Genomic DNA, 14,171 nt, shown 5'->3' with positions numbered 1-14,171 from the left:
TGATGAAAACAGGAGATAAACTATATGTTCAATATTTGGATGTCATGTTATAATTTTGATCTATATACATCTTGATAATTCGTCTCAAAAGTGAATAGGTCTTTCAGTTTCCCTTTTTATTTCCGTTAAAAGTTGTCAATATTGTCCCTCGTGATCTTTTTTTTGAAGGCTTTGAAACCCTAAACCTTTATTTCGAGAATAGATAACTGTTTATGAATGACTAAGGGGAAATATGCACACAAAAATATCCACAAAAAATAAACCTTAATTTTTCAATTCTTCACTTGCATAAGATAGCCCTGTTTATAGTTTTTTTCTTTTGTATTTTTATTGTGTTTCACAGAAGCAAAGTCGAATCTATGTTCTGTTGTACAATGGAATCAACATCTCTCCATATGCATACCACAAACCTTGTTTCTTGATCTTTGCATTCGTACAAATAATCCTATAAATGATATATATGAATTGTATATTTTTTAATGAACTCTTAAAACTAGTTATATTTTGATTGAAATGATTTTATTGTCTATCCAAATGCTGAAATATTATTATTACTGTGTTCTAATCTTTGCTCAAAACCCTTGAATTAATATTATTGTAGACCTTATTATAATTGTAACAGTCTTTGTTGAAAAGAAAAGTAACTGTCGGTGAGATTGTACTGTCCAACTGATAGTGTGCGGACATGTCAACCTGTAGAGAGATGGTAATAACTTCTGCCTCTGCCTAAGCTTTTTCTGAGGGTTTTCATATGTAAAAAAAGTCTTTAAATCAGATAAAAACAGAAATATTTTTTGATTTGGGAAAGTTTATGTACTATCTATTTTTTTTTCTGCCTGTCATGGTTTGTTGGTCTGTATTCAATTTGTTTTGTTTTGTTTCTCGTCTTGCCCTGTGCTGTCCCTGTCTCCTTTGTTAATCTCCTTTTGTTCGTTTTAGGCTGTCCCACCACAAGATTTGCTTGTCCTATCTTCTCGGGTCTTGCCTTCTTCCTTTCACTTGTTTAAATTCAATTTACATAAATAATTCCTTGTATTCACTTTATATTTTTTTAAGTAAATTCTGTTGTTATTGTATTATTAAAAAACAAAGCTCATAAATTTTGCTTTGATTGATTGATCAATTAAAAGTAGAATTAATAAACTAACAACTAAATAAATATTTTGTAACACTGACAACATCCTATAGATCATTGAACAGATACTCTTTAGCTGGTATGCACTAGCCATTAATGTGGTTACACTTCACAACACAGGAAAATAATCTGCACACCTATCCACGTACATATTTCCAGGAACGCGATCACCTGTTAGCTAAACCCCACACAGGAAGACATGTGTGCGATGAAACGGAAACACCAATACTTAGCACAGCATATCTGTCAATTATAACCATCCAATTAGGCTCTCGTAGCATAAGCATGTGTATGCAAATGAGGTTTAATTTGCATTATTCATATAAAGAGTTATTATTTAATAAAAGACAATTGAATTCTATTACTTGATATCAATTTCATATGGTTTGAAAGAGTCAAGGTGACAACTTTTGATACAATTTGTTGTGATGTATGTTGCGTATATCAGTAGAAATATACTCTCGTAAAATGCATATATATTTTATATTCATTTCACATACCTCAATATATCTAGCTATATACATCTATATAAAATAATAGAGGGAGAAAGAGTTTAAAATCAGAAAAACAGATTGACATCTTTTGGAAGATGAATACAATTTATTTTAACTACAGTACATTATTAGCACTGCATTCACAATATGTACACATAATAATAACACAGATAAAAAGTTCATTTGCTGCAATTTAGTGATTTATTTTACAAAATACAAGTCTCCAATTAAAGACCACTTTCCTGTGGTCCCAAATTAACAAATGTTTTTTATTTTTATTATTCTAATTAGAAACCAAAGCTGCTAAAGACCATGTAAACCCAGTCCCAATAGTGGTATTTAATTGGAGGGAGACCTGTATTATCAACATACTGCCTGTTAAGTATTTATTATACAAACACGAAGGAGCTATGCTACCTCAGCATCGAGGTGATGGATCCCAGGTTACCAGCTTTTTACAGATATTGAATGTTTATTGATTTTGATTTTCTATTAGTAAACTATTAATATTTTTCTTTCTTTTTGTCCATTTACAAATTAAAGAACCAAAAATCCTTGATATAAATAGTGATGGATTGGTGTATGTTCTCAGGGGAGCAGCTAAGACAAGTAATAATGATGATAATAATAAATTTCTATATCTATCGATCTACCCCTCACTATGATCCATTCGTTCATCCATTTATCAATCTAAATTCTTCCTCTGTTTATCCACCCACCCATTTCTATAGCAATTCTTCAGTCAGTTCATCCACCCACCAATTTGGCAGACATTGTAGTAAGGATCAATTGTGTGACTGATTGACCATACTGATACATAGTTTGTTTTTCTACACTGCCGCAAAAAATTATGGATGTTTTATATATATATTTTCAAATATAATTCCTAGATATTTTATAATAAAAGTTGGAGCCATATTTTATGTGCATTTTAAACTTAACTTTCCAACGTGACCATTTTCAGTAAAAACCACAGACGTTTTCAGTGTTACTACGATGATTAAATTTTACGTTAATGAAAATATAAATTTTACAGCGTATGTTAATTTCATTATTAGTTTCTGTCCATTTTTGGTTACAGGCTGTGTAATGTAATTAAATTTGATAACCGTTTTACAATGTTTGTGGATTAAACTATTCAGAATACTTTAGAATCCTATAAATTCATATTTGTCCTTGTGTTACTTATTATAATGGGTCTTATGTGTAGCTATTGCTGTCACTTTGCCAACGGGTCGGCAAATTAGCCAGCGATCAACGTATACAGCACATACTGACGTTACCCTACTGACCCCGGTTGACCTCTGAATAATGCGCTCTAAACTCGGGAGAAATCTGCCGGTCACGGAGCATTGACGTCAGTCATCAACTCGCCTTGACTGTCATTTCACGATAATTTGAGGCATAGTATTAAACAACAACGCCCAATACTACCTCTCCTATTAGCATTTTCGCCAAGAAGCCTTCTTGGAAAAAAAAATGTCTTGTGTTTCTCTATTCATATCAAATACCTATATTCCCTGCTGACCGGTATTCCAAAAAAACATGCGAAAAATCTTTCAATAGAAACACTACCACAACAGGCATTTTTGATTTTCATTTATGTACCTTTTTATTTTTTTAATCTGGTACATTTTACAATACAGTTCGTCCCTCAAGATAAAATATCTCTTGCGAGAGTAAATTCTTATATTTTATGTTAGTACAAACTTAAACATTATAATGATATATTTATAGTATATTAATATACATGCTTGTAGGTAGGACATTCTAATGCTTATACTTGATGGAATTGATGGAATAACAATGTTTGTTTTCATACTGGTATGCTATTATCGGTAGTATATATATTATATTTTCTCTTATATATGAGTATGGTACAGAAGATGTGAAAAAAACAATTTAAAAGTAGCGAAGGAAAAACATTTTTGTATGGTCTGTGGAATAATGTCTATAAATAATCTTTAACCACTTCAACATGAGTCGGAAATAACATATGAAATCAAATAGTAATTTATTCTTGAACATGCTCTTTTAATACATTTGCAGTTGCCAAAGTGATCCAAATTTATCAAATAACATTATTTTTGAGAAATAAAATCGAACTCGTATGTGACATATAAATTTACTTAAAACGTGATGAGTTAATATTCTCCTTAAGAGATTGAAAATAATTGTGTCAGAATATAGACAGATATAATGGGAGCGCATTCCATTATATAGTTTACCTGCCCTGTTTTTCTGTGGGTATTGTTCCATATTGGGACAATTGAATCTGTTAAATGATTGATTTCTTATGTTCATAACACTCACATTAGTGAATTAATATTTGAATGATATGTAGGCTTATACATGAACCATTGAAGTAGAATATAGATATTGTCATTTAAGTACTTTTATGAACATTTTTATTTAGTTTATTATAACAATATATTATGTTATATAACAATATAAGACAATAAATTTTATCTTGTATTACTAAATTTGTATTTAGTTTATTATTTCTTTATGTAGTTGGGACATATGCAGGATTGGGTGGTAGGTGGTGTACAAGAATCCCCACCACCTCAGTTCCACCATGGTTGGGGCTGAGGTGAGAAAATTTTGAGAATATGGATGGATATCAAGGTGCCTGGAAATTGCACTGTCATACTTTTAAAATCTACTGGTATTATATTTTAATAATAAAAATAATATATCAACAATACAATACAAAAATTATTTTTCTTAATACAATTAGTTTTTTGTGACATGCCTAAATATAGTTGTGATGACATCACATCATGACCATATATAGGCACATCATGACCATATATAGGCACATCATAACTGCCCATATATAGTCATGATGTGCCTATATATGGGCATACAAAAGTTTTTTTGTTAAAGAAAATTTGGTATTCTGGACAGAGCTTACATCTGATCAAACATAATTATTTATTTTATTTCAAATAATGTGTCTTTTGTATGTTAAAATTCACATGTTATCTACTTCATCACAAAAGCCCGTAATCAAGGGGTTTTGAGTGAACCCCCTCTGATAAATTAAACCAAGAGGGCATATGCCCCTAGCTCTCATATAAACCCCACCTTTTAGGTGATCCTGGGTATGGGCTTGCCATGAATGTCTACCTTTGCCTTAGTTTTGTAATTCTGGATCTGGTTTTTAGCCAGATTTAATTCTTACATGATAATGTTCTTTTGTATTTACAGCTCTATGCTATATTTTTCACATACTAACTGATAATGATTTCTTAAATGGAAATAAAATTGTATTTTTGTTGCTACCATAAAAAAATTGAAATTTCAGGATAAAATGCTGTAGTTTTTACCATGCCTGCTGCCACCATCAAATTTCCCAATAAGAAATCTTCTTCAGTTTAATTAAACGAATATAAAGTATTTATCATTCAGACCACTGAACTGCTTAAACCGAAAGGTCCACTGATTAATCTCAGATAAGATAGTATAATACATACTCCAAGTATCGAAATGCACGCCATCGTGTCGTGATTTAATATTTCGACATTAATTATGTCATCATCAGGAATGAACTGTTTACAACGCAAGATAATATTCTACCACTTGATACCCTCCATTTTTTTACCTTGCATATTCACATTTTTGTATTAATAAAATAATAAAACAATGTTTTTTTCACCTTCCCAATAATCTATCAAAAATAAAGTTTGCTTAATACAAGGTATGAAAGAAGCTCGCCTAAGGTTCCATATGAAGTTCGTAGTGTGATAAATACAAGTGAGATGGAATTAATTTAAGTTTGTCTACATTGTATGAAGTTGCTCCATACTGGTTAAGCTGTCTCATTCTTAGTGATTTGTACCAAGATTAACTTGATTAATCATATTTATATTTGATTATCATTGTATTTGTACCTGCTCCTAGGCCATGGAATTGTGTCTGATAGCCACATTCTTTTCATTTCATCAATGAATTGGATTTATTTTTGTAATCCAGTTACCTTAAGGCAGTGAAATTGAATAAAATCCATACAATTGGTACAATTTCATTTAACATTCCTTTTTTTTAGCACAATTCAATGTCATTTTCATAATGTTCTGGTCCATATTATACATGATTATTCTATATATAGAGATTTTTGTCATGAAGATAAACCTTAACTTGTAGTAAGTATTAATAGCATAATTACTTTCTTAATACAATCTGAACAAAATCATGAAATGTATGCTAAATACATTTGACAGCTGCTGCTAACAATATAATCAAAGAGGAGACGAAGCATCTTCTAAACATTTAAGTACAGCAAAAACATCAGTGAAAATCATTAGATTATGTTTTGTTGAAAGACTTGTTAATAGTTATTTCATCTTTCACTATTTATTATTACTGTACTTTGTTGTATTTGTCTTGCATATATTGGTTTACTTTTGTATTTTCATATTTTATTAATATTATGGCAATCATGGCCTTGTTGAGGATCACCCACTGGTTTATACTGACTTTCAAAATTAAGTACTGCACTTATTAATAGTTTTATTATGAAGGTTCTCACCTGTGTTTTGTTCAGTCCAAGAAACTGACAATAATAATAACATTAATATGATGATGATAATATATTGAGTTTTTTACAATAAAACTATAACACATTATTATAACATATAAATAACATATAATTATTCCCCTTTCTATATTTCACAGCCCTTCTAAGTTCTTAAAGATAAAATTGATTAATTAAAAACATAAACTTGTGGCGAACCACATTTTACGCTCTGGGATCCCCCCTTTCCCACAATTTGCACTTAAATGACTCTTGTCGAACTTGTGCTTGTTTTTAAAATGTTTCTTGTCCCCACTTTTTTTTGTGTTTTTGATTTGTCTTGTGTGAAATTTGATGTTTTTCTAGCTTCAAGTAATTGTGTACACTGTAATGGAATTGTAATTTTGTTTAATTGAATTGTAATTTTAAATAATGTTTTTGTAAATTTTTAATTTGGCTGCTATGGATTGCTTTTGTGTAATTTTAATTTTTAATATTGAATAAAAGTACCAAGATATATATAATTATATAATAAATATAACAAATAAAATATAAATATATAATAAATAACATTAGAAACACAAACATTTATATATGGTTTTATTGTGAAAAATTATGATATAATAGTAATAATAATTTAAATCGGACATAAGGGGAATATCTTGTGTGTTATTTTCCCCTTAACGTCATTTTTTTTTTAATTGTTCTCTAATTTCTCCATTGTCTAATTTCCCCTTAAGGTAGGTTTTAGTAACATAATAATAATAATAATAATAATAATAATAATAATAATAATAATAATAATAATAAGGATACAGGTGTTAATGATTATAAACAATGAATAATAATGACAGTAGTAAATGGTTGTAATCTATATAGTTCAAATTTTAATTATTTTTTCTAATTTCACTGACTTGACAATTTCATGAATAGTAATGAAGGTTGTAAAACAACAATACTGTGGATTTCTTACCTTATAGTCTTGTGGTGATAGGTACAGAGTGTGTAGTAGTTGACATGGAATGACGACAGAAACTAAATTTACAATTAAAATCTTCTTATGAATTGGAACTTAATACAACTTAGGATCATTGTCATTCCCTGATTGATAATTGGATTTACAATGGAATCGTCAGCAAATCTTGTCGTAAGCTGACCAGTTATATTTTTATCAAACTATGATTTATTTTTATTTAACTTCAGATCAATTTACCATGGTTGGCTTCTGTGACATTAAGTTGTAATTTATTTTTAGCAAACATGATTCAATTATCTTTACCTTTAAGTTAAGAAAATATTGAATAAAAATAGCAAAATGTGGAGTGAGCCCTCTAGAGATGTACAGTAACTAAATTAAATTTTCTGTTTATTTTGGAACAGTGAAGCTAATAAAATTTAATAGAATTGTAATATAAAATATAATTGTATATGTAAGTAAGCATGGATGTAAGTATATATAATGTTTCACTTTACATATAAAAATTTAATTGCAAAATAATTTCCTTGCCAAAGATAACAAAAAATATTCTTATACAGTATTCTTTGCAGACCCTTTGTGATTATTATAAATGAATTGTTGGAATTTTAGATTAAAATTAAATTAGTGTAACTTTATCTTGTAGAAAGTTGGACTGTTGGTAATGGTAATACATTTACAAGTCTGTATGCACATTGCAGGAATACACATTTAAAAACAGAAAACCTTAGGGGATATCACACATAATTAATATTAAAATCTACAAGACAAAGTGTTAGATAAACAAAAAGCAATGTTTTAGCAGAATATTGCACTTTCATTCAAGAGATATATTTAGGTAGACATGGGAAGCAGTAGGCAATTTTCTCCTTTTTTTAGTTTTACATTTTTATTCCTGGAATTTGTACAATCTATATCATAAATAATATGTCAGTTGTTAATAGCACATCATTACCACAAGATCTGTAGGCACTTCACATTAATAACTGGTTATTGTATCAAACGCCTACGTAACAGTAGTTTTAAATTAATACAATTTTGGAATGATAAATTTGGATTGTGATAGGTACTATATAAATTCTTAACATTATTTGCGTATAAAAATAAAAAATGAAAACTGAAAACAAATAATTCTCCATAGCAAACAAATTTTAATAGACATTAATTTAGCTCTATTTGTGTGCACGATAGATGCTTAGTAGATTTTCTTAAGCGCAAGAATTTACTAAAGTTTTTTATGTCTACCTCTTGACTAGAATCTGTCCCTTATTTTATCTGTGTAGACCACCTCTAAAACATTTTGCCAAATTGATAGTTTTCCTCTACATACCTATATTAACTATATTATTGTCAGCTCAACAACATATTCACACACCTGAAGTAAGTCATACAAAGCCTGATCGAGATGAATGCAGCAGAGTAAATATCCTTGATACGTAAATCTCTCGCTTTCAAATAACCAATTTTCCAATTGTATCAAGTGTGTGTGATAAACATACAGTACATTAATGTATACTGTCATACACATATAGGTATAAATGCTTATAATCCATACATGCAAAGTATTGCATTGGGCATTTGCTATGGAGCATAATTCTAAAGCCTGTATCAAGTAGGACAACACAGCTGAAACAGGCAGATGGGAGTCAAATCAACTGGAAAAGTTAAATTCGTAGGAATCTGATAAACTGAGGCTCTATCGTGATATCCCAATAAAGATAATGATAATACAGTACAGATGACAATGATAATAACAATAAAAACAGTAATAATAATTATAATAATATTAACAATAATAGCTAGCAGCATGGCTGTTACTATCAAACTATGAGGCTCAGAATGTTAAGAAAATATACTAACTCTGAAGGTAACTCTTATAAATGGCATTAATAACAATATTTACAGAATGGAAGTGAACCGCTCGGTATGAGAGTCCAAGATTTTGCAATTTTCAGAGTTTGAACCCAGAATTAGGGCATCTTAACTGCCAGGCTGAAGCTTGAACCACAGAGGTTGTGAGGACGGTCCATCCAGCCAGCGCTAATCAATCGAGACCCTCAAAGAAAGGTAGTTCTCCAGAAAAAAGCTGTTGAAAGCTGCTTTTTTTACATCCCCACAACTAATATAGAAAACTTTTGAATTCAGTACACAGGCTGCTTTCTCACATTGGTAAGCTAGCGATGATGATGGATGACATTCTCTCATGCAATACCCCTTCCCCCGTTATTTCCACCAAGGCGGCATAATCGACAGATCCTAATCTTGCCTAATATGCTGCTATCCAGACTTCTCACTCAGACAGATTGCTTGTAATCAAATGTGATATATCATATGAATACTGATTCTATATGGAGCCATTTATTTATGTCTCCTTGTTTCATAATTGCTTTACTTATTCCATTACATTTTATAGTATTACTGCATTCATACATGTCTGGGTTTTCTTTTTTTAATTACAAATTACATTAAACTATGTTTATTTTACAATTATATCATTCATACTCGTGTGTATACACATTCGTAATGTACATTGTTTTATAATTATTATGTACTGTATATAATTGATGGTTCAAGAGCAGATTTTATGCTATAAAACATTTTGTAATTTTTTATTCCAAAAGGACACAAATAAAGAAATCTTACAACTTGAAACTGTGTTAGGCCTTTGGGGAAAAAAAACCTGTTGTATGCCCATATATAGTCATGATGTGCCTATATATGGTCATGATGTGATGTCATCATGACCATATTTAGGCATGTCACATGTTTTTGACAAATAAAATTTGATAGTTTGATAGCCTCTCATCAGAAATGAAAACTTTGAATAATATCATTTATTAAAAAATAATTATAAATTGTTCAATAAAAATTACTATATGGGAAAAGATTCATAGTACAACATTTTTCTTTTTTAACACAGTTTTAATTACTGTATACAAACAACAAATAACAAATTGACTCAACAAATTGCTTAAACTTTTCAGTTTTATTTCAACTTACACACATAAACAAGAGAGGAATTTCACCAAGATTTCAAGAGACATAAGCTTCTTCTACTGGACCTGAGAGTAGGCCTAAAATATATAAAACACAAGAATCTGTACAATAATTGATTCCAACACACTTTTCTGCCCAATTAGTTCAACTTCTACGGGCTTAACAGGGCCATGTCAAATGGGGAAATTCCTTGATAAATAATTCTAAACCATAATGGAGCTGCTCTCTTCTAAATGGTTCTGATGTATTGTGGAGTTCAGTAATGGTTGAGTGTTCTGAAAATATTTCTCTGATGGAACCAAAATAAAATTGAAAATAATTGATTTAGTTTGAGACTGCCCCATTTGACATGGTTTCATAACAAAACATGAATTTTTCAAAACATATATTTTTTATCAAATAAGATGGACATGGGCAAGAGGAAATAAAAATTTCACTAGCCTTATAACTGGCAAGCATTGAGTGTTCTATCAATCTGTTAAAACGACTTAAAAATCCATTCTTATAAGATTTTATTTGAGCACCAAAAACTGACCATTTTTAAGAGAACAATAATATTTAGTTTTTAAAACAAAATCATTTGACTAAACAGAATTTAGAACATGTTTTTTGGGGAAATAATAAACAGTCCTACCCCTACCCAACAACTACTGGATGTCTATTACTTAAACCGTATCTTACATTCTTCAAGGAAAAAATACCAGATTTCTTTCTTAGTACACAGTAATTAAAAAAAGCTTAGCACAAATTGAATTCAACATCTTCGTATTTAAACAGTGAATATATAAAGAATGTGCAAACTGTAAAAATAATAATACATTTCATAGAACACAGAAGGAAAAATTTCATAATAGAATTTAGTAAACTAGTTTTCAGTTTGGATCGTTACGCTAGACATGGAATTGGCATTCTATTGTTTTTTTAATAAACATTATTCTCAATGAGAATTAAAATTTACACAAAATAAAATTGGGAGGCCTATGATGGTTAACGCACCTGAATATGTAGGCCTACCTGTTCTTGAGGAGACAATTAACCATAAAACAACCAACACACCATAGAAATGTCCCTTAAAAAATACCATCTTTCTCATCTATCTACTAGATTCAGTTCTAATGAACAGATATGAGGGTAATGGCATGATTTTAGGATATAAGACTGTTCTATTACTGTCAAGGGTTGCTATAATAAAGCAAAACATGCATAAATTGTGATGCAAAGAGCTTCTATGCATAAACTAAATTGGTTTCAACTTGGAAGTCCCAATGCAGGTGGTGGTAAAATAGATTTTGAAATTTGTAGGCAATTCTAATCATCTATGCCATTATTGCACTTAATTGGTTTATACAAAAAAATATAATGTTAAATTCTTAATCCCTTTGTGAATTACAGGACTCTACCATCTTTGAACAAATACACTGTCGTACTAATTGCAAGACAATTTAGAAAAAAAAATACTTAAAAAACCTTACAAATAGTTATCGATAGCTTTACACCAGTTTCTAAGATGTAGATGTTTACAAGAATCCAGTAGATATGGTTGCTTAGCAACCGTTTAACAAACGTTAACTACATGTCCACACTGTACATAGGAAGGCAGAATTTAGCAGAAAAAATGTTACGGCAAATATACAACCAATTTATTAACCATACTTCTAACAAAAATCTTTTTGAGAATGCGCTCAATCTATACATTTCAAGAGCACCAAGTATTATAAGATATAAGATTAGACACAGCTTCATGGTCTATCTACAACACTGTTATACAATAATACCGTAATGCTCTCACCGAAATTTACAACATGTAAGTAATGGTTTCCTGAGATATGTTTTTGAATAAGGAATTTGTCATTAATCCTAGATTAATTATATATTAACCTAAAATAGAGATCGTTTTTGTCTATGGCTACACTTTTAGTGTATCAAACTACTTTAGGGCATTCTCAAAAAAAAAAGAAAAAAGAAAAGACAGAAAATAGATTACCTAATGGTAAAAAATTGTAATGTTTTTTAAATTCAGTGTGATTTTCGTCTAATAAATTTTCTTCCAAATGTGTGGATTTTTCTGTCTGTTCATCAAATACAAATTTTAAAGTATAAAGAGGACAGGAAATGGAAGGCTTAATTTCATAGAATAAAATTCAAAAAGGAAGCAATCATTAGATTATCAAATTTTCTTTGCCTATTCATGATGTGCCTAAATATGGTCATAATGTGATGTCATCATGACCATATTTAGGAATGTCGCATAATTTTTTCAAATAAATTTGTGTAGTGTGGACAGGGCTATGGTAGGGTTAAATAGTACTTGCCAGTTCCGAAATGCATCACAAAATAACAAGATAGAAATGATAGCGTTAAGATGCTATCAGTTTTTTTAAATATCACACTGTACTCCCATGCAAGATTATAGTAAAACAAGTTTTATGTGAAGATCTCAACATTCACAGCCACTGATCATCTAAAGTTCAATGGGTTTTCCAAGTTATAACATTCTATAGATATTTAATCTCAATAAAAGTTTCCGTCCTAAAAAATATGTAACTAGTATACTTTTCAAGGCTCAACCACAGTATTACAGCTGCTTTAAAAATAAATCAATGATATAAATCTTTTTGTTCCTTGACTATTGATAAAATTAATAATACAAATAATATGAATTGCAGCATTGTTTAAGCTTTTATTACATCAGCACTTGATCATATTTTTTCAATTTTTTGAGGTGGGAGAATGCCACCAATTATGAATTAGTCCAGAAATCATTTTTAAGAGGTTTTTGGTATTTTTGTGTTTGTTTTTTTAGGTTCCACAGTTAATTTGACATTACATTTTATGGTTTAATATTCTAATTTTATATATACTGTATCAGGGAGTGGTGATATGTATTGTGGGGTACTAGTAAGAAAGATATTATTTTCCTGTGTGTCTTCTCTTATTACATCAATCTTTTTTTCACATGTAACCCACACCACATACAGTACTGACCTTGGCCTTCAGTTGGGTGATTCCCATTTAAACAAAATAAAGGAAGGAAACAATTTGTTTATACTTAATGAGATTTCACTTTTTTTATAATAAGGCTTAAGGGAAAATGATTTAAGGTTACAGTTTAAGTTCCATTAATTATAAACATGGTGCAACTTCTATATGTTGTTAAAATACAGTACTATCATAAATACAGTAATGTAATAACATTTGGTTTTCTTTTGAAAAGGAATTGTATTTAGAACACACTAATGAATGATGATAAAGGAAATTGTTAATAAATTCTGCATATGAAATCAATAACAAATAAGTAGCTGCAATATGATAACAAGGTGGTTAAATTAAGGTTTGAAAGAGAATACTCAGCATACTATCAAATACAATTTTGAGTAAATGTATGAGCCCATCAGGACTTGAACCAAGGCCCTAAAACTACAGTTCGGGTGACCATTACAGCCATGTTGATATACATCCTTGGATAATCATGAAGGAAATTTTAAAATTTAATTCAATTAACTTGATATTTCACTCAATGTATACAGTAAGCATACTTATAAATCTATATATAAAAGTATACTTATAATTTTTATAAGTTCGGTTACCCTCCCAACTCCATCCCTTGTATACTAACCAGTGAGCATATTGTACATTTATTTAAAAATTACTGATTGTCAATAAACCTATTGGCAAATTCTAAAATTTGATCCAAACAATAAATTATCAATAATGAATAACTTTATATTCACTTGGAAGATTTAGTCATACACATATCCTATGGCAAAAGTACAGTTTCATAACAATTACAGTAGCTTACTGTAGAATAGACTATACAAAAAAAATGAATTTCAAATAAAGAGTACTTAAGTTTCTGGAAAAAAGATGATCTTCTATGCTAGGTAGTCATACAAAACATACATTATTCTACAATCTAAACCAACATTTCTTTACCAAACTACAAAAAAAAAACTATTGTGCATAGCACATTATACTGAATGGTATCCATGTCAACCATACCTATAGCACACTTATTAGATATTTCCTTTGTAGATCTCAAATATTTTTTTT

This window comes from Anneissia japonica, unplaced genomic scaffold, assembly GCF_011630105.1.
Source record: "Anneissia japonica isolate Jap-2015-1 unplaced genomic scaffold, ASM1163010v1 scaffold288008_len1385354_cov213, whole genome shotgun sequence".
NCBI lineage: Eukaryota > Metazoa > Echinodermata > Crinoidea > Comatulida > Comatulidae > Anneissia > Anneissia japonica.
This window is presented reverse-complemented; position numbering follows the sequence as displayed.